Source organism: Phoca vitulina, unplaced genomic scaffold, assembly GCF_004348235.1.
Source record: "Phoca vitulina isolate PV1807 unplaced genomic scaffold, GSC_HSeal_1.0 scaffold8, whole genome shotgun sequence".
Classification (NCBI taxonomy): domain Eukaryota; kingdom Metazoa; phylum Chordata; class Mammalia; order Carnivora; family Phocidae; genus Phoca; species Phoca vitulina.
The window spans coordinates 64,806,458-64,826,730 of NW_022589711.1; the positions used below are offsets into that span (position 1 = coordinate 64,806,458).

The 20,273-nt window shown below is 39.2% G+C and overlaps 1 long non-coding RNA gene across 1 annotated transcript in view; it reads right to left on the reverse strand.

The window, feature by feature from the left end:
* The window catches only part of LOC116634056, a 552,552-nt gene that overhangs the window by 312,732 nt on the left and 219,547 nt on the right, over positions 1-20,273 (reverse strand). The window lies entirely within an intron of this gene.

Here is a 20,273-nt window from a genome sequence, read left to right on the forward strand (position 1 = left end):
GAAGTTGAACACCCAGCTGGGTGAATGGCTTGTCACTAAGTATTGTTAAATTCTTCAATTTCCCAGGCATCTGGGTAGCTCAGTGGGTTAAGCGTCTGCCTTCAGCTCAGGTCATGATCCCAGAGTCCTAGGATTGAGTCCCACATTGGGCTCTCTGCTCAGCAGGGAATCTGCTTCTCCCTCTCCCTCTGTATTCGCTCTCTCTCAAGTAAGTAAATAAATAAATAAATTCATTCATTCATTCATTCATTCATTCATTCTTCTAGCTTCCTTGACTGGACTAGAAGCAAAGTTTCAACTCAGGGGCTAGTTCTCTCTCTTTATAATTTATTGTTGCCATCTTCATCATCATAATTGTTATCATTACTAAAGTAATCCATGCTTGTGGGGGAAAAAAAAAATGCAAACAGTATATAAGGAGATAAAGTAACATTTTCGTATTCTTTCTTACCCTTTCCCCAGCCCCAGCTTGACCCTCTCTGACCTATTTCCTAGAGGAGATCAGTATTAGGTCTGTGAAAACTTCTCAAAATGTTCCATACATCACGTACAAGGGTACATGCATTGAAAAACTATACACACAAATGCATACAGACGTACGCGTATTCCTATACATACACATATACACACACCCATACGTGTACACATCTTATTTTCACAAGTAGATCATGCTCTACTGTCTGCAATGTATTTTCACCAAAGAGCTCTTTCAACATTAATATAAAAACAAATATATGCTCACATTCCTTTAAATGGCTGCATAGTATTCTGTGACACAGCCACACCCACCATCTATACTGTGATTCTCTTCTTTGCATCATCTTTTCTTTGGAGTCCAAGTTTATAATAATTCATTCTTTCTGAATGTATGTAATCAGTTTCCAGTGCATGGAGCTGATTTCTCCCATTGCTGCTGCCACTACTGTTGCTATTGACTGGTTGTACTACTGTATATTGAATCTATCTTTGTCTCTTTGCCTTTGCACTGCATACATTGCTATGCATGGTGGAGATGGCCCTCCTCGCTGTCTTCCCAGGGAAACCCATGCCTCCTCCAAATGTCTTTTGTGTTTCATGTTCTGCTGGGCTGTTTCCAGAGACATGGTCTATCTATCTACTTGGCTTTGCTGACCATGCTCCCTTCCCATGGTTTAGGTTCTCCAGGCTAGGTTCTTCACCTTACCAGTTCTAACATTCTAGTTCAATTGACACATCTGCTGGGTCCAGAATGGCCTCATCCTATCATATTTCTCTCAAAGTCTCTGCCTCCCAGGTATCCTCATATTCCAGAGGAAATTCACTTTATCCTAAGTTTCTAAGAAGAATGTCTGAGTTAAGAATCACTAAGGAGATTCTCACCCTACCCCCACCCTTTCTTGAAATATAGGTTGTTGTAAAAACTTTATGCTTGCCCAGACTTGTGGGGGCAAGAACACAATTAATTATGTTAACCCTGAAAGTATAGCTCCTCTTTGAACTGCTGTTATCCCACCAGAAAAGTCTCCTTAGGATCTTGAATTTTGTTAACACCTTCCTACAGCATCATATTTGGATTCCCCCAGCCCCAAACACATTAACATTATGTAAACGGCAGATAGCAAGATACATTGGCTTTCCTGTTCCATAGGCAGTTGGGAAGGGCAGTAGAAGAATTGAATGCAAAGTGCCTCTTCTAAAATCACACATTGCAGCTGTGCAGCATATCATAACGAGTTTACAAAAAAAAGAATTTAAAATCTCCAAGATGTCAATCACATGAAAAAAAAAAAAAAAGAAAGGAACAATAATGAAAGCTCCCAACTAGCCAAGAAATCCTTTCCCTCTTCATTAATGGCCCAAGACTTTTTTCTCCCGAGTAGAGGGCGTCCCTTGTGTAGACACAGCTTAATGGCTGTAAGGCTCCAGCTGTTTAAGTGGAACCAGCCAATATCCATCAGGATGTTAGACAATTGCCAGGAAAACTCTGACAAGCAGCTCATTTTTCATCTAAGAATTCGATTGAAATTCTATCTCCCTCACCCGTGCCGTTTAATTTAATCGATAGAACATTACACTATGTCACATTTAGTATTAAAAATAAATGATACAGACCAGATATTTGAACACTGGGCATTTGTTTTTGCAGGCATTTTGACTTTCCAGTGGCAAACATCCCAACTTGCAGTGCGAGAAAAGCCAAACATGAGGAAGTGTCGCTTCAAATTAAGCAGTTATCGCTTTACATTTATTGGGGTTTTGGTCCCATACTTTCCTCAGATGTCCAATCCCTTTCAACTCAACCAAAGTTCTCATTAGTGACAAGGCCTACGGAGAAATGAAAATGCTTGACGGCGCAGGCTTTCACATTTATGGATTGCCATCAGGAGTCAAACATGACAGATGTCTTGGGTAGAAAAGAAATATTTGCAGCAGATTCTATCACCACTGTTCATTCAAGTAAACTGAAGCGGCATCACAGTTTAGAATTTCAAAACACAGAGTAGTTATTTCAACATATTAGTGGACTTCTGGGTGATGATTTGTTGCCAGAAGTAATAACCCCAAAGCATAAATCTAAATGTGAGATAAATCCATGGTTGCACAATGGTTTTTCCCCCCAGTGTTTTCATTTGAGATAGAAGCACAGAATTTCTGGGCTGGAAGGAATCTTGGAGATCATTTTAACCCAACTGTTAAGTCCTCCTTTTTATAAATAGAGGAGGAACTTGAGACACCACAGCCTCCGTGCCATGCTCAAGGTTACACAGTGGGTGGCAAAGCCAAAACTCTAAGCCAGCCCTGACTGATTCTGATGAAAAGGTCATCTCTCCTTTCTTGATCTCCAGAACACCAGCAACATTCCACCTGCTCATGAACCCTGATCCAACTTTTAATTTCAGCGTTAAGTGTGGGCTTCCAAAACTTTCTCTCCTGGACCCACATTCTCTCCCACACACTCCTAGTCCTGCTCCTGATTTCTCAATTTTGAACATGACATGTCTTTTCTTTGGTTCCTCAGACCTGACTCAGATTGTTCTCCAGACTGATTCAGCATCTGTTCCTTGGGCTCTGAGATGGCCACCACCATGGCCACCACCTGGCCCATTAAGGTTCTAAATTTTCCATAGGTGTCTTCTGTCTTCCCCTCCCCCCCACCACTAAACCTCCCAGCCGAATCAGCCTTTGGCTGGGAATATCCTTCTTCATTGTTGCCAGTACCTACACCATCAGCAGATTTTAAGAGGACCCATTTCCCTCCCAGACACACATAGGTTCCATTAAAGCTAGGCCATCATGGGTGATTTCAGTGATACAGTACTTTATCATCTTGATTTTTATGTGGTTTTTAAGCTTTTAAATAGACAGATTTTTTTTAACATGTAGATAACTACACCTACTGATAGCAAGCATTCAAAGAAATGGAAATTGTCATATGCTACTGGTGAGATTATAAATTATTACAACTTTGTAATGTAATCCAATACCTTAAAAATGCATGTACCCCCAGCATTATTCTCATACCAAAACCAGACAAAGATGTCATGAGAAAGTTAAAAGCCAATATCCCTGATGAACATAGATGCAAAAATCTTCAACAAAATATAAGTAAACCAAATTCAGCAATACATTAAAAGGATCATATACCCTGATGAAGGGAGATTTATTCCAGAAATACAAGGATGGTTCGACATCTGCAAAGGAGTCAATGTGATGTGCAAAATGAAGGATAAAAATCATGTGATCATGCAGATAAATGCAAAGAAAGCATGTGACAAAACTCAACATCCATTTACGATAAAAATTCCCAACAAAGTAGGTATAAAGGGAACATGCCTCAACGTAATAAAGGCCATGTATGAAAAGCCCACAGCTAACATCAACTTAATGGTGAAAAGCTGAAACGCTTTTCTCTAAGATCAGGAACAAGACAAAGATGTGTGCTCAACACAGTACCAGAAATCCTCACCAGAGCAATTAGTCAAGAAAAAAGGCACCCACATTGGAAAGGAAAAAGTTAAATGGTCACTTTTTGTAAATGGCATATTATAATAGAAAACCTAAAGACTCCATCAAAAAACTGTTACAACTAAAAAGTGAATTCAGTAAAGTTAGAGGATATAAAATCAAACACAAAAATCTGTTGTTTCTATACACTAATAATGAAAAGAAAAGAATGAAATCAATCCCATTTATAATTGCATCAAAAATAAATATTTAGGAATAAATTAAGCCAAGGAGGTAAAAGACCTATATATTAGAAACTACAAGATGTTAATGAAAGAAATTAAAGGCAAAATAAAGATATTCCATGCTGATAGGTGGAGGAATCAATATTGTTAAAATACCCATAATTCCCAAAGCAATCTACAGATTCAGTGCAATCCCTATCAAATAATATTTTTCAAAGAAATGGAACAAATAACCCTAAATTTGAATGGAATCACACACACACATGCACGCACGCACGTGCACGCACACACACACACAAATAGCCAAAAGAATCTTGAAAACAAGAACCAAGCTGGAGGCATCACAGTCCCTATTTTGAAACTATATTACAAGGCTATAGTAATTAAAACAGTATGGTATAGGCATTAAAACTGACACTTAGATCATGGAACAAAGAGAGAGCTCACAAATGAACCTATGCATGGGGCTCCTGGCTGGCTCAGTCGGTTAAGTGGCCAACTCTTGATTTCAGCTCAGGTCATAATCTCATGGTCCTGGGATTGAACCCCGAGTCAAACTCCACGCTCAGTGGGGAGTCTGCTTCAGGATTCTCTCTCCCTTTGCCCCTCCCCCCACTCACTCACATGCACTCTCTCTCTCTGAAATAAATAAACTTAAAAAAAAATGAACCCACGATCAATTAATTTATGACAAAGGAGCCAAGAGCATACAATGCCAAAAGGAAAGTCTCTTAAATAAATGGTGCTGGGAAATCTGGACAGCCATATGCAAAATAATGAAACTTGAACACTATATTACAGCATACACAAAAATTAATTCAAAATGGATTAAAGATTTGAATGTAAGACCCAAAACTATAAAGCTCCTAGAAGAAAACATAGGCAGTAAGCTCCTTGACATATGTCTTAGTGACAATTTTTTTAATTTGACACCAAAAGCAAAAACAAAAGCAAAAATAAGTAAATGTGACTATATCATACTAAAAAGCTTCTACACGGCAAAGAAAACCAATAAAATGAAAAGGCAACCTACCAAATAAGAGAAGATATTTGCTAATTATATATCTGATAAGGGGGCTAATATCCAAAACATATAAAGAACTCCTACAGCTCAATACCAAAAAATAAGCAATCCAATTAAAAATGGGTAAAAGAACTGAAAGGACTTTTTTTAAAGAAGACATACAACAGATGGTCAACTGGTACATGAATCATTAATATCATTAATCATCAAGAAAATGGAAATCAAAACCACAATGACATATCACCTCATGCCTGTCAGAATGGCTATTTTCAAGAAAGAAATGTGTTGGCAAGGATGTGGAGAAAAGGAACCCCTTTGCACAGTTGTTGGAAATGAAAATTGGTGCCACTACTATGGAAAACAGTATGGAAGATCCCCAAAAAATTAAAAATAGAATTACCATATAATCCAGCAATTCCACTTTGGGGTATTTATCTGCAATTTGGGTATTTTTATCTACAATTCCATTACCAGAAACACATCCTAAGGAAGTCAGAGATGTACATGAGGGTGCTCACTATGGCAGTTTTTGTCAATGGGAAATATTGGAAATCACATAAATGTCCAAAAATAGAAGAATGGTCATGTAAGTTATGGTACCTTCATACAAAGGAACTCTAGTCATTAAAAGTACTGCAGTAGAATATATGATATGAAAAATTACATTTGCATGAAACATTCACAATATAATGGCATTTGAAGCAGCTTATACGAGTGTGTGTTATAATGTTTTGTTTTGTTTTTTAATTTACAGTTATGGACCTGGAAATTCACAGTCACAAAGCTTGGCAGGAAATAAAAAAATGTTTACATTGGTCACCCTAAGTAGTAGGATAGCAAGTGATTGTATTTTATTCTTTTCATCTATATATTCCAAAAGTTCTACGGTAAGCCTGTTGCTTTGTAAATAATGTTATAAACTATATCAAAGAGTTACTCTGGAACAATATTATGAAATCTATAATCTATTCCTTTATTTATACCACCTATGTGTACGTATTAAGCACTGCTAGGGACTCCCATATACTTACAATTTATAATTGATAAATATTAAAAAAGAGAGAAATAAAACAGAAGTCTCTGATCTCAAGCAGCACACAATCCGATAGGAGAGAGACAAAAACAGAGTTCCTGTTCCATGTGGTGAGTGCTTTAGGAGCACAAAGGAGGGCATATCTAACTCTGAAGGAAAAACTGAACAGAGAGGTGAGCAGAGGCTTAGAGAGTTAGCCAGACAAGAGCACTCACGCAAAGCACATCCCCTTTGACTTGAGGACTTTTTGAAGTCTTTCTATAAGCATATTAAAGAGAACCCCTTTACGAAACTAAAGGAGGAAAACATGGCTTTTTGTGGCAACTAGAGATTTTCCTAGCATCACACTCACAGGTCATAAAGCTCAGCCCTGCGAGTGACTGAAAGAATGGTCAGAAGCCCCAGTTCCAATTCCCAAGGCAGAAGGGGGATGATCAGCCTCGCACCTAATTCCATCTCTTTGTGTCTATTTGGAGAAGGCGTCCAAGCAGTTCACAGGGCACCACCTGATTCCCTGCCCCCTTCGCCTCTCCCTTGTTCGAACCACGGCCCGCTATCGTAATCACCTTGAATCTGCCAACAGCCTACAAATAGCTTCACTTCTTGTGGGGGAAGGTGGTGAAGGAGATAGGCAAAAAAGTGCCTTTATTAGGACTCTTTATGTTCATTTTGTAACTATTTTAACAAACACCTGTGCATCAGGTCACATGAGAAGAAAAAGCAGAGAACTGAAGAAGCAGCTTCCCCTGAACTTCACAAAAAGAAACAGACTCATACTGGGACTTTTTCCTCCTAAGCCAGCATGCTTTCGAAGCACCACCTTCCCTCCAGATGGTCCCAGGTGCCACCATGTGGTTTTAGAGTGAGCACGGAGACGACCCCTGACTATGCCACTAAGAGTTTCCATGGCTTCATCAGGGCTGAGGGTCAAGGCACGCCAGCCACATTTTCGGCTTGGTGAAAGTAACCAGACGCAACCCCAGACGGTCCTCATTGAGCATACAGGGACAAGAACATCACCACAGTCCTGTGTGTGCATGTCCTCCGGTCTAAGAAGCAGATGCCCAGTAGACGCTCAAGAACTTGAAGATTTCCACAGAATACAAACAAGCCTGGATGTCTCTGTGACATTTCCACTAGAGCTACTGACTGGATCCTACCGGCTGAGCTAGAAAACGGCCAATTCCCTATCACTGTTTTAAGGCCAGGGCTTTTTTCCTCTGGGATTTAGCTTCCTTAAACCACTTTATATACAAGTTCTAGTCTCTTAGGGTCCATTAAACGTTTTGCTCTAAAATTTAAAAATAACCTATTTCCAATTATTGTCATTATTGCCATCACTGGAAAATGTCAGCAGAGGGCTAGAAGTAACCTCCCCGGCTCCTCACAGCAGTGAAACGTTATGTTCTCAGAGTTGTTTGTAACAGGAGGAAAACTTAGAATTAGGTAATGTTGATGATTTCGCAGTCCCCTGTGTTTCAAATACTAACAGCGCTGAAGCTCACAATGTAAACTTTGAGTACACATAAAAAATATATGATAAAATTGGTAGTCCTGCTGTATTTCCCCACAGGCCACTATCAGCATTTGGAGGCGACAAACTTTTATGCCTTTGATCACAGCAAAGTATGAGGAGTGATTTTGCTTAATCTTAAAAAAAAAAAAAAAGAATCTAATAAAAAAGAGAGCTTGCTAATAATTAACTATAGCCTCTGGACTTCTCTGGAGGACCTTTTAACTCTTTCAAAACTACGTTACAGGATGGATCTATGATGGTTTTATAGAGCACAAGGGATATATTTAGCATGACATTTCAAAAGAGAAATGGGATAGCCCAGTTTAATATTCCTTTCAATGTGTCAAAAATTTTGTCCTAATACCTATTAACATGTTTTGTGAGATTAGAAAATTTATTTATTTATTTATTTACTTATTTACTTCTTTCTCTCCTTTAACTATCAGTGGATTTGCATGATATGCCTGCATGCTCAAGCACTGACAGAATCCTAAGTCTATTCGTGAGCTGCCATCCTAGGAGTCAGTGAATTGATTAGTCACATCAAATGAGTATTTTCTGTGCTACTGACTGAATTTACACAGTTACCAGCTTTTGGAACTGTGTATTGAGGGGACCTTGAAGAAACCCATAACATTCCCCAAAATACTGAGAAGACTTTAACAGTGGATCTCTTCTTTCTCCTTCCTACCCTTTGGCTTCCAGAATATTAAAAATATGTAATTATCTTCAAGTACATGAGAACTTTGCCTCCAAAGAAACCCCTCAGTTTGAACCTACAAAGTCTTCACAATAAATTTTACTAGTAATAAAAATAATTGCCTTTGTGTTGTGGAGAATTAGCTCCATAATTCAATCCAATTTATATTTTAAAAAACATAATATACAAATATAAACCAGTGTATATTTTCAGGTTACTGGAGCCTGTAAAAGAGGTAGCTAAAATTTCCTCCAGACAACATGTATTGGATTTTTAGATCCTGCAGCCCACTATTAGATTAACCTGCATTAGCATAGCTGGGGTTTGATCCTGGTACAGATAGATGATTCATATCTGCTCACCCACTCGTAATCTCTCAAGGTAAAAAATTAATGTGACTGCTATTCTAACAGGCACGTATTAATAAAAGATCACTTTAAAAATAAACAAAACCCTCCATGATAAAATTTATCACCCTCAAATTTTAATGATAAGATACTCATATGCCTACACTGACATGATGCTCTACTTTAGGATCTCAAAATATTGAAATAAGCTATGACAATATCAACAAAGACATCTTTATTCAGTAGTAGGTAAAGCAGATAGGACATTAAACTGATCACTTTGAGGATAACACTTTAACTTTTCTATATCTGATATGTCACCCCTCTTTTATGCTAGTCCTGGGTAAAATTAATCTTTCAAGTCCCCCCCTTCACCTAACAAGACCCCGCTCTTATCAGTATGGTCCCAATTCCACATTTAACAAGGAAACTGAATTTGGAGTGAGGTGGCCTCAAATTACATATTGACCTATCCCTAGCTAGTTGTGTGACCCTTATATATCATGTATGAACCCCAATTTTCTTCTTTGGTAAAGGGGTTTTGCACCTGCTCAGCTTGCCTTTCTAAAGATCAAATAAGACTTCTAGGACTTTTTAAAATATGTGAACATGATACTATGTAAACTCCTTATACCAGTGAGAATTAAATTCAGCTGATGAGAAAGACAACCCAAAATCATGATAGCTTCAACCCTATGACACAAGTCAGAACTTCATTTCTTTCTCACGAGAAGAGGTGTCAGAGGGAAGCTTTCTGGGCTGGGTGTAAGGGCTACAGAATGCAAAGACCCAAACTCTTTCTCTTTTGATGTTTTTCCTCTTAATGCTCCACCATTCTTAGCACCTGACTTCCTAGTTATGACCCAGGTGGCTACCACCGTCTCTGCATTCCAGATGGCAAGGAAGAAGGAGGGGGTGGCATTTGCCGCCCTTTAAGGGTACTTTCAGGAATTGCACAGGACACTCCAGGTGGTACCTACCAGCCAGAGCTTCGATGCATGGCTCTACCTAGCTGCGAGAGCGGTTGAGAAAACAAGTGCCCCACTGAAAACCAGACATCCCATCACAGAGAAGGAAGGAGATGGTGGTTATCAGCAATCACCTCATAGTCTGTGACATTTTTTCTGACTTCCATAAGAATGCTCCATGCTTGAGGGCCACCTGACTTTGAACCCCTGTTAAACCTTTCCTGTCTGGGTTACATTGCTGTTGAGTTCTATCTCTAGTTTTTAGAGGACATGGATCATACAATAAACTAACTACGAGAGAATATTTAAAAGCAGATAATAGTTCACTGCTGCCAACATCTCAAACATGATAGCTCATTTACAACTTCTTCCTACCCTGTCTGTACCACTCACTGCCAGAAGTCACATTTATCCCTGCAAAGCATAAAAAGAATTACATAATTTCCTTGATTAAAACTTGTAGCTGTACCCTCTGGCTAAGGGGACCACAGTTCCCATTTGTCCAAGACAGTCCTGGGTTCTGCCTCTTGTCCTTAGTATCCCGTCTAGTTTAGCACTTGTCCTGGATTTTTACTTTTTTACCAAAGGGATATGAACGTATCCCTACATAGATTAATATTTTTATAAAAATAAGCCAACATGTGCTTACTAGACCTCTGATTTGGATTTCCAGCATCTGCCATAGACTCTTCTGGTACTATGTGAGAAGCATGTGCAATGAATAGATTCCTTAGACATTTGATTAAATCAGAAGGCTAGCCAGTGATAATCCAACTCTCTCTTCCCGGTCCCTTCAAGATCCAACCTAAGTTACATCTCCCAAGGACAGCACACATCATTCATAATTCATTCATAAATTGAACTGCACTTTGATACATTTGGGGTAGAAGTTCAGTGGCACTGCCTTCAAAGTGCAGGAAATTACCAGGCAGAGAGTTGGCTAGTCAGGTGGAAACATGAAAATTATGTGCAGAAAATAGAGACTGAGAAACCCTGCTCAAAGGGACATAGAGAATAGTCTGAATGTTCTTACTACAAAAGTTTATCCCTTGTTGCATAGTGTAGAGCTTTGTATTTTATTGTTAATGCATTTTTATTTTGTCATAAACCTTTCCAGTGTCAATGAGCTAAAAAAAAATCAAGTTTAATGAAAAATTAAGACTGAATTTCCATTTTTCAAGAAAATGGATGATTAAAAGTAACTCATGCCAAGTATTTGTCAAGAATTACCATCCACTGTGTGTGCTCCTGGTATCACCCCCCCCCCCCCCCCGAAAACCCGATGACCCAGAACTTCTGAAGAAACATCAGCAACTCCTCCAAAAGTTAAGAGATTTTGCCCAAACATGGTAATTTAGTACGTGCAGCTGGAGAAGGTGAGTTTCTACATCCCACCGTAAAGCAGGACTTTTCATTTCTAACAAATGGCTCTTCTAAATGAATATGGCTCACTTTTTATTCCAAGCTTTCTTGTGCAAGTGTGAAAATAAAGTGATAGTTTTCAGTGTGCTGCTATCTCTGTTAGCAGAAGAAAAACCTCAATTAGTTAAATACAAGTTCCACATCAGGGTCTCCAGCTTCAAAGAGAAAGTTCATTCAAAAGGGGTTCGATGATGTGAATTGTGCAAGACTGTTGAATCTCAGATCTGTACCTCTGAAACAAATAATGCAATATATGTTAAGAAAGAAAAAAAGAAGAAGAAGAATGTAGCAGCAGGGGAAGAATTAAGGGGGGGAAATCGGAGGGGGAGAAGAACCATGAGAGACAATGGACTCTGAAAAACAAACTGAGGGTTCTAGAGGGGAGGGGGTTGGGAGGATGGGTTAGCCTGGTGATAGGTATTGAGGAGGGCACGTTCTGCATGGAGCACTGGGTGTTATGCACAAACAATGAATCATGGAACACTATATCTAAAACTAATGATGTAATGTATGGGGATTAACATAACAATAAAAAATTTTAAAAAAAAAAGGGGGGTTCGATGACCTCTGACTTATGAAATAAAATCGTTCATTCTGGCAGAGTTGAAACATCTGACATTTTTACAAATGATGTTATACACTCAGTTAAGATTTTCCATATTGCTAGTAGTTGTGATGATGGTAAAACCATTAGAAATTTTGATGGAGCCTGGTATTGTGGTAAAACAAAGATCTCAAAGAATCTATTTAAAAGACAGGAACAATGCGAACTCTAGTTGGAATTGGTTGTGGTACCTATGCAATTCGTAAGTTTGTCAAAACAATCCATGGTATTCTACTATTCAAAATACAATAGTATTTGGGAAAAAAAAAACAATAGTATTTGAGAACTGTAGATCTCAAATTTTACATATATGTAAACTTAGTTACAATTATTTAAAGCTTTTAGCGAATTTTGATTACTAAAAACAAAGCTTACAAAAAGGAAGTCTTTGAAACTCATCCCTCTAAAAGCAACAGAAAAATTGAACTGAAAAAATGAGATGACAAGAGTTTAGAGGGTATGTAAGTTTCAGTTTTGAAATTCTGTAATTGTCCCCTAGAATAGATTACTTGTAGGGAGAATCATTTGATAGAGTTATTTTTAATTGGGTACGTTTTTCTTCTCTTCCGGAGTGGTATAAAATGGACAGTGCCTGTAATTTTGTAACATTTGGCAAAAATTTGAGAACATCATAAACAGAAAACTTATTTGATGATTTTCATTATAAAAACATTTGTTGAAGGTACACTTAATCGAGGGGGAATAGCCCAAGATGTTTACACATTTCAATAGGAAAAGAAACTGAATTAAGAACATCCTCCACTTAGCATAATTTGAACATTCCTCAGTGCCTGCAGGGAGAGTATTTTCTCAAAAAAAAAAAAAAAAAAGTTCACTGGAGTTATCAAACATTCTAATCTAGGCACCATAAAATAGAGCTTTAAACAGTACTGTTTTTATTAAAACATTCAAAATAAAATCACATTGAAAAATATATTCAGAAAAACACTCATCGCGTGGTGTTAGAGACAGTTATAAGTAAAAAGTAGATTAAAATGTGACTATATCAATTGTTTTGCTCATGTTTTTATCATTCACATAGCTTTTAATTTTGCTTTAATATACAAAATATTTTTATATCTTTAGAAAGCATTTTCTCTTCAAAAAGTTTAATAGAATCAGTACGATGGTCAAGAAGCATCTAAAAAACTAACTTCCAATGATTTTTAGCACTTTCTTTTGCTCTCAAAAGTGTCCCCTAGCGACAGCCAACAGAATAAAACCGCATTCCTTGTGACGCGACCCTCTGAACCCTTCCCGCCTGCTCTCCACATTTCCCCCCAGCAGTCTCCAGAGCCTCCCACGTTCATGCCACACACAGCTGCTCACAGGGCCGGGGGGAGAGGTTACCCGCTCGGCTCTGCCCCCACACTTGCCTCTGGCCGCAATGCCCTGTGCTCTTGTAACCCTGGTGAAGTCCAGCTCCACCAGAAATCCAACTCCAGGATCTTCTTCCAGCTTTCTCCTCCCCCCTTCCCACCCACAACACTAATGATGTGCTCCTCCAGGGGCTCCTGGAGCTTTCCAAACGACAACCCTGACTGCCACAGCTCCATGATTTTGTTTCTGCTCCTTCTTTCTGTCTGGATAGGGAGAGCTGAGAAGTCATGGACTTGGGCCACTTCATCTCTGGGCACTGAGAGCCTAGCACAGTACCTGACACATAGGGCCCATTAGATGTGTATTTGTTTGACAGAGTGTGTTGTATCGCAAAGATGGCCTTTCCGAATCTCCTAAAACAACTACTTCAGCATCTCCCTGTTCTATACCTGTAGTTAAGGCCCTCCCAGGACTGGATCCACCAGTGGCTGAGCTCTAGCAAGGCCTAGTTTTCTCTGGAGGGTGGCAGATTTATGATCATCTACTGGCATGCTCCCGCTAGGTCTCTAAGATGAAGAGTTAACCTCAGCTGTCTAGTGATTCATTTAACCTCATAAAAATCAAGAGATAGCAATTGTGCGTGTATATATAAAATGAACCCTGATAAACAGGCCAAGAATGGACTTACACACAAAGCCTGACTAAAAAGTCTATAACCACCAGAAAGGGTAATAATGAATATAATCTCATTTACTCCTTAAAGCCAGCCACAGCCTCCTTTTCCTGGATAAAAGGGCCTCAAGAAGAGGCTCCATCAAAGTGTATCTATGACCTAGAGCACGGTGAGGCTCCATGTTGTGTTACAGATATAATTTGAAGAAGCCTATAGATGTGAGTACGGGTGTGTGTATTTGCGTGCGTTACTGACACCCGAATGGATAACACTTATTATCTCTTCAGATGTCCACTGGCGTCAGGAACGTTAAGAATTGCATAGGCGATGGCACAGTGGGAACAGAAAGGCTTAGAGCTAGACAGGTCTGTCAGCATTTTGACTTCATCTTTCCTTGAACCTCAGTCTCCTCTTCAATAAAATGTGAATATTGCCTGCCATCGAGGATTGTTCAGAGAATTAAAGAGCCGATCAGTGCTTGGCTAGATAAATGGTAAAGTTGTTCTATTTCCTCTAAGGCCCATCCTATCTGACTCCCATATAACCTGCTAACCTGAAGCCACCTGATCCTTATGCTTGGAAATCACCCAGTCGCCATCGCAGCCGGATTCTGCCCTCAGCACTGCCTTCCTCCCTAGATCCACAGGGAACTGTGCTGCCCAGGGGTTTCTCTGCTTCACAGCCGACAGCTCCCTCAAGAAGGCAAGAGGGGAGTGCGCCTCTGGGAGCCCACCAAAATCTGGCTGGGTTCCACATTCAGCCTGGTGATTCAGGTCCTTTGAGTTGCTGAATGAATTCAAAGTGTTACCAAGGAATTTTGCAATTCACAGCAGGTAGATGTAGAAATTACAGAAGTGCTTTCTTCAAATTAGTGACAATGTGTATTTGTGCCCACAAGAATGAGGCACCTTGGAAAGCACCGTAGCAAAATGTTCTTCGTACATCAGAGCAGACCGCAAAACACCAATGTCATTTTATCACCTTCTAGTGCATATGAATGCACACATGCATAAGAAATCTTATCGCAGAGGGTCCAAATTCACAAATAGTTTACATCTTTTCAAATGTGAACAATGAATTGATATGTATGAAACCGAATAGAACTGATGAATGATTAGGTTATTCAATTAATTCACTTTAGACAGGATTTAAAATCTTTCAAGAGACATTTTTCCTCTCCTTATCAATACAACCGAATTTTTTTTAATCTCTCTACTACATATGGGGAAATTTTCTGAGTTTTTATTTTAATTCTAGTTAGTAAACATACAGTGTAATATTACTTTCAGGCATACAATACAGTGATTTAGCCCTTCCATACAGCACCCGGTACTCATCACAAGTGTGCTCCTTCTTCCCCATCATCTATTTCACCCCTCCCCCTATCCCTCTCTGCTCTGGTAACTATCAGGTTGTTCTCTATCATTTAGAGTGTGTTTCTTGGTTTTCCTTTTTTTTTTTTTCCCTATGCTTATTAGTTTTGCTTCTTAAATTCCACACATGAGTGAAATCCTATGGTATTTGTCGTTCTCTGACTTACTTTGCTTAGCAGAATCCTCTCTAGCTCCATCCACATCATTGCAAATGGCAAGATTTCGTTCTTTTTTATGGCTGAATATTCCATTGTGTATGTGTGTGTGCATGTGTGTGTACATATACACACACAGCTTTTTATTCATCTATCAGTGGACACTCACACGGTTTCCATAATTTGGCTATTATAGATAATGCTGCTATAAATATAGGGGTGCATGTACCCCTTTGAATTAGTGTTTTTGTACTGAGTATATACCTAGTAGTGCAATTGCTGGATCATAGGGTAGCTCTATTTTTAACTTTCCGAGGAACCTCCATACTGTTTTCCACAGCGGCTGTGCCAGTTTACATTCCCACCGACAGTGTAAGAGGGTGGCCCTTTCTCCGCATCCTCGCCAACATCTGTTGTTTCTTGTGTTTTTTATTTTAGCTTGACAGGTGTGAGGTGATACCTTATTGTAGTTTTGATTTGTATTTCCCTGATGAGTGATGTTGAGCATCTTTTCATGTGTCTGTTGGTCATCTGTCTTCTTTGGAAAAATGTCTATTGATGTCTTCTGCCCATTTTTTAATTGGATTATTTGGGTTTTGAGTGGTTTTGTAAGTTCTTTATATATTTTAGGTACTAACCCTTTAACAAACATGTCACTTGCAAATATCTTCTCCCATTCCATAGGTTGCCTTTTAGTTTGGTTGATTGTTTCCTTTGCTGTGCAGACGCTCTTTATTTTGAAGAAGTCCCAATAGTTCATTTTTGCTTTTGTTTCCCTTGCCTCAGGAGACCTATTCTAGTAAGTTGCTATGGGGGCAATTTTCCTATATTTGGCTTTCAATTTATTTTTTTTTTTTTCTTTAATGGACTTTAACCAGCTCATTAAATCACACACTGGATTTCAGCTGCACACACTATTTTGCAGTTCTAGAAAATTTAGTTGTTTTTTTTTTTTAATGTTTTGTAGTATTCCATTTAAACTTGTGTTGGTGTTTTAGCTATAGCCTTTGCATAATTTGTTCTCACGGTGGCCCTGAGGATTAAAAAAAAATGCATTTCTGATTTTTACAATCTAATTTTAACATTCTATCACTACCAGTAAAATATAGAAACCTCATAACCATATAGATTCCTTCGCCTCCTCCCTTTTACCTTGTAGCTATCATAATGCCCTACATCTGTATGCATGGAAACCCCACCAAAGTTATAAATTTTGCTCTCAACTGTCACAATTTAAAGAACTTAAAAGGGGAAATACAGCCTTTGATATTTATCATTTTTATTATTCTTTAATTCCTAAAGTTTCAAGTTTCCCTTTAGTATCATTTCTTTTCAGCCTAATTAACTGTTATTATTTCTTTTGGAGCAGGTCTGCTGGTTACAATTTCTTAGTTTTTGCCTTCCTTCCTGATCTATTTTTATGGAATATAAAATTCTCAGTTGGTAGTTTTTTCCAACACTTTATACATAGTTCCACTGTCTTCTGACCTCAACAGTATCAGAAATCTGCAGTAATTCATACTCTTGTTCCCCCACATGTGATGTGTTATTTCAAGATTTTTTCTTCCCCTTATTTTTGGTTTTTAGCAATTTAATTATGAGGCGTCTGGATTAAGTTTTCTTTGAGTTTATCTTATTTGGGTTTTGCTGAGCTTCTTAAATCTGTAAAGTTGTGTCTCTCACCAAATTTGGGAGGTTTTCAGTCATTGTTTCTTCAAGTTTTGCTTTGTTTTCCTGCACCAGTCCTTTTTTTCTTTCCTTCTGGAACTCAAATCACAAAAATGTTAGACCTCTAGTTATTGTCTCCAATGTCCCTAAGGCTCCACTCCATTTATCTATTTATTTTTGCTCTGTTGTTCAGATTGACAACTTATTACTGATCCGTGTTTAAGTTCACTAACTCTTTCTTTGGTCGTCTGCATTCTGCACTGAGCTATCCAGGGAATTTTTTTAATGATAGTTTATTTTTCGGTCCTGAAATCTCTACTTGGTTCTCTGTTATGTTTTCCCTATTTCTCTGTGTAGAAATTCCATCTTTCCATTAAGTGTTTTTACCTTGATATGGAACATAGTAATAGCAAATTGAAGTCTTTGATGTCTGAACTCTGGCTCATCTTGGGGTTGTTATGGGGCTTTTTTCCTTGAGAATTGGCCGCCTTTTTCTGATCGCTTCTGTTTTTGGTATGTTGTGTAACTTTGAATTGTATGGATGTTTGGAGTACTGTCAGACTTTAGGTCCTGCTCAAGTCTTCTGGAGAATTTTTATTTTTTTGTTTTAGCAGGCAACCAACCTAGTTAGGCCTAGAATGCAAGTCTGTCTCCCCTTCCCCAGGCCAATGGCCCCACTGGCAGTTTGGTTTTCAGAGATTTTGCTCTACTGCTGTGGGTGCGTCCCATGCCTACACAGGTCCAGCATGAGACCAGAACTTGCTCTGGTTCAAACACATAAGTAGGAGACCCTTTCTTCAGCTTTTCCTCTGGCATTCCCCACACTCTCTCTAGAGCCCCTTTTTTCTGACCTGCTGGCCAGAAAGATGTGGTTGATCTTTGAGTTTAAGCTGCAGCCACAACTCTGGAACAGGGGCCCAATCCTAAGGCAAGATGGAGAATTTTAAAAGGAGAAATAATTGGAAATTCACTTCTGTATGGGTCACCTCAAATTTTGACTCCCTTCTCTCATTTGCCTGTTCTTGTTAAATTTTCAGGGTTCTCAGGGAAATGCTTTTTGGGTTTTGTCCAGAATATTAGTTGTAATCATTAAGAAAAAGAGGCTACTCCATCTTGGCTGACAGCAGAATTCAGCTGCTTGGTTGTTTTTCAAGTCTTCCTATACGTTTTTCATGTTGGCTTATTCTTTTCTTCTAGGTTTTTTTTTTTTTTTTAATCTAATTATTTGAAGCAAAATTATTTTGTTGTCTATCATAATGTTCTGTGATCAAGTTATTGCTTATAAAGGTGAACTCTTACCTTGCCCATTTTGGAATTTTGTAGTGTGAGCTCATCTTCAGTCAAAATCTTTGGGAATCCTTTGCAACCTGGCTGTGAATGTAGTCCTTCAGGGAGGCTTTGCCTTTGCTTTTCCAGAAGTTCCTGTTAACTCACTAGCCAGAGATCAGTTTAATGAAATTTCTCAGTATCATGATTTCTAGACCACACAGATGGTATAATTTAGACTCAACACCTGTGGGTATATAGTCGGATATTAATTTGTCAAGGAGGTTTTTGTTTTTTGGTTTTTGTTTGTTTTCCCAACAAGAGCTCAGGCAAAAGACCATTTTTCTCACCATCTCCCCGGGCCAGTAAGCAGTTTATCTAGTTTCTTTTTCACAAGGGGTATAGCCAACTACCAGAGCAGAGCAGTAAACAAGTAGAGAATGGATCTGAAAGCAGTGAGTGAGCAACACCTTCTCTAACCCAAAGGAGCTGAGGCCCAAGGAGTCCCCTTTATTCTCGTGAGCAGATCTCAGAAACTCAGCTTCCCTTGCGGTCCACTCCGTGGCAGACTCGGATTAAACTCAGCTTTTCTTACTATCTTTCTGCATTTGCCACTACCAACCTGTCCCTTGGACTTCTTTCCCCTCATACCAGTCATGGGGTAAATTTCTTCTTGCATAAACTAAAAGAATAAATACCCATTATTTCACAATTCATTGTGAATTGTGCTGCTCAGAGTCTCAATAGCCACCAAGTCCCCAAAGCAATATGGAAAACACAGACAGACTTGAACTGGAGGGAAAAATATGCAAATCCAAATTATGGTGCACATTTATTTCTAAGTTCCCTGATGCATACAGACGTCATTGACCTTCAGTCACTGGTCAAACCATAATAGTTGTTTTGTAATTTCTTCAGACCCTCTGAAGATTGGGAGTTACTGTTGGGGGTGGGGGAGGTTTCTATGGATCTCTATTTCTGCACATTCTGGAAGCAGAGATATTGACTGCCCTTTGTTCTGAATGGTCTTTCCAAGGATATTCATACAGCAAACAGCCTTGAAATGTAGATACTGTATCTCCCTCCAGATCAAAGAGCAGATTTGCTTACAGTCTCAGAAGATAGAGGTAGGGTTTCCCTGTGAAGCAAAGGGCAGGCATGCCTACTGTCCAGTATAATGAAGAAAAGGGCTCTCTAGGGCAAAGGTCAAGTGTGATGGCTACACATATACAAAATTCAGGTGTCCGAAGTTCAGGGTTCTTCTGTAACAAACTCACTGTGTTTGCAAGTATCTGGCCTCTTCACGACGCCCTGTGAGAATTGGGGGTTTGGGACTGGTGTGAAAAATGCTGATTCTCTGGCTAATGCTATTCCTTTGAGTAACATACGGTGGCATGCCTCTGACTCAGGAGTCAGCTCTTCTACAGCCCCCATGAAACTGTGGCAGGCTCAGCTTGCAAGCAGGGTAAAAACCTTAGACCTTCAGAGTTCTGAGCAGTTATGCAACGCCTCTCTGTGTCTGCCCAGCCTTCTCATAGTACTCATTCCTCCTCCGAGGGTGGCAGAGCTGCCACGTGTTTGCACAGCTCCTGGGCATGTGCCAATTTACCAGGTCCTCTCAGGGTTCTGTCCCCGAACCATGTTTCCTAATGCCTTTTCATAGATGCCAGAATCGGTCACTGGTTGGTTTCATCCTCACAGTTACACATATTTCTTTGTGGTGCGCACACATTCCATCGTATCTCAATGGCTTCAAGCAGCCGCAAACACATCAGAGCAGCGTACTCTATGGCCACCATATGCCTCTATGCTAAGCCTATATGAATGCATTAACAGACCCCAGTTGAGATTAAGGATGTAGAAACCCCACATTAAGATCATCTATAAAGTTTTATTTTGAACTCCTCTACCAACCACAAGAGCTAAGCTTGGCTACCCCTGAGCTACCGATTAGAATTTCCTCATTTCGGAACAGGAGAATTTCTGTTCAAAGTGAATCAGGGAGCACTCTGTCAAAATATTTGTTAGAGGCCAG